This window comes from Aplysia californica, unplaced genomic scaffold, assembly GCF_000002075.1.
Source record: "Aplysia californica isolate F4 #8 unplaced genomic scaffold, AplCal3.0 scaffold00023, whole genome shotgun sequence".
Classification (NCBI taxonomy): domain Eukaryota; kingdom Metazoa; phylum Mollusca; class Gastropoda; order Aplysiida; family Aplysiidae; genus Aplysia; species Aplysia californica.
In genome coordinates this window covers 1147286-1149549 of record NW_004797293.1, presented here as the reverse complement: position 1 = coordinate 1149549, position 2264 = coordinate 1147286, and the positions used below count along the sequence as shown (strand labels likewise).

The 2264-nt window shown below is 40.5% G+C and overlaps 1 long non-coding RNA gene across 1 annotated transcript in view; it reads right to left on the bottom strand.

Moving 5' to 3' along the window:
- LOC106013276 overlaps nt 1–2264 on the bottom strand; it is a 4961-nt gene that overhangs the window by 599 nt on the left and 2098 nt on the right. Inside the window, exon 2 of the long non-coding RNA XR_001185304.1 lies at nt 1178–1269. This is a non-coding gene — a long non-coding RNA (uncharacterized LOC106013276). The remainder of the gene's footprint in view (nt 1–1177; nt 1270–2264) is intronic.

Sequence of the window (2264 nt, the reverse complement as noted above, 5' to 3'; positions counted from 1 at the left end):
CACACACACACACACACACACACACACACACACACACACACACACACACACGTACACATACACATACTCAAATGGTGCACACACACAGAGGGAGGGGGTGGGGAGAGAGAGAGAGAGAGAGAGAGAGAGAGAGAGAGAGAGAGAGAGAGAGAGAGAGAGAGAGAGAGACTCAACAAAAACATCCCTACTTAGGAATCGAACTTTTGTCTACTACAGCGAAATGTTAAGGAAATCCAATGATGAATGTTTCGACGAAAAGAGGATAGGTGTGGGACTGGTAGTTAAGAGACATGACGCAGAGATGGATGAAAGCTACGCTAAGATAAGATAAGATAAGATAAGATAAGATAAGATAAGATAAGATAAGATAAGATAAGATAAGATAAGATAAGATGATACTTCATTATCCATGCGAGGGTTTTTGTCGTGGCTCTACGGGAAAGGTGAAAACACACAAAAATATCGTAGATAACAATTGAATAATTGTTTATAACAATCATTTTTTGTTTTTGTAAAGTGTTTTACGGCGCTCGCAACTGCATAAGGTCATATGAGCGCGCGGAACACACCTAATATTTTCAGTTGGAAGGAAATTTTGAATTTTGCCCGGGTGGCGGCCGAAGCCTACTCTTATCGATTTTAGACCACCAAGGGATCTTTAACGTACGCAACTTGCACACGGGCCCTCCGAAATTTTTCGCCCTTGTCCGAGAAGGCTAGGTGTAGATCTTTCCTACCAGAAGATCAGGGGTGTGGCAGAAAGACAGCAGTAAGAAGGAGCCAAGGAGTAGCAGTAGAAAGGCTGCAGAAAAAGTCAGGAGCCCAGAGGAGGAGGCAAAGGAGGTGAGAGAGTGGGGGCAGAAAGTGGAAATGAAAGCAGACAAGAGAACATTGCCAGAGAGAAGAAAAGGAGGTGAAAGGAGACAATTTTAGAGAAGAAATTTTTTTGGTCGCTACCCGGATTCGAATCCGGGACCTTTGAATGAGAGGCCAACACCTTAACCTCTAGGCCACGAGAGCCCCCTATAACTATCAGAAAAGGACTTCAATATCAAAAGAAAAAAAAACCCACTGAAAATAATATGGGCAAGAGAAGAGATCAAAAAGAGAACGCCCTCCCGGAAAAAAAATCCCCAAAAGAAACAAAAATCCTCCCCACCCCACTAACAATGTTTACCTTTCAAAAGCGCAGTGGGCACCTGTAATCACTTTGTTGGCCGCTAGAAGAGCTCCACTGCAGACCAGGAAATTGGTTACACCCATCTTTACCTGTTAGTGAATGGACACTTGCGAGAACCCGTTTTTCGTCCACTTTATAATCGGACTCTGTCACAAAATAGATACTTCCAATAGTAATAATTGCCATTCTCATTCCAGCAAAATGGTATCTGGGTGGCAATTATTATTGGAAGTATAAATTCTGTGATAAAGCGCGATTATAAAGGGTAAAAACGGGTGCATCAGAAAGACAATTTCATAAAATAGAATATCTCAAATATTCAAACTCCTCACCCCAACTCATACTACCCCCGTATCGTCCCCCTCCTCCCCCTCCTCCCACCCTCAACTGATCTCAAGATGCACCTTTATTATAAGATCAAATAAATTTTTATTATCCAAATGCTCTTACTTTGGTTTGGTGTTTCACAATAAACACACACACACACACACACACACACACACACACACACACACACACACACACACACACACACACGTGCGTGAGCACACCCATGCGCACAAACTCTCTCACACATACTTTCTTTCAGAAACATCGGAACACTGAGATATTATTAATATAAAATAGTGTGATTGCACTCACAAGCGGACTCACAGTCGCACACATAATAAAATGAACAATTATTGTTAACAACAATGTCTAAGCTAGATACATAAAAAGAATCCATATTGTAATAGAAAACCGATGATATTCTAAAGATACGCGGGCTTTAAATGTAATAGGAACACTTGTTAGAAGATGATTAAAATGGAAGGAGTTTAATGGTTGCTGGTTAAAATGGCCTTCTCTATCTTTTTTTGTTACAAATCAGAAGCCTAGGTCTTTTACTTCTCATTGATGCTTTAATTTGAAGAAATTGCTTTGTAATATTCAGGCCCCTGGAATCTTTACTGCATTACAGTATTTTGTCTCTAAACAGGATTATACCACGTTTTGTCCCAAATAATAATAATATCATTATCAAAAATAGTTTCTTGTGTCAGAAGCAGCAAGCGCTGCCGATTACAGAAGTAGGTTTACTAAA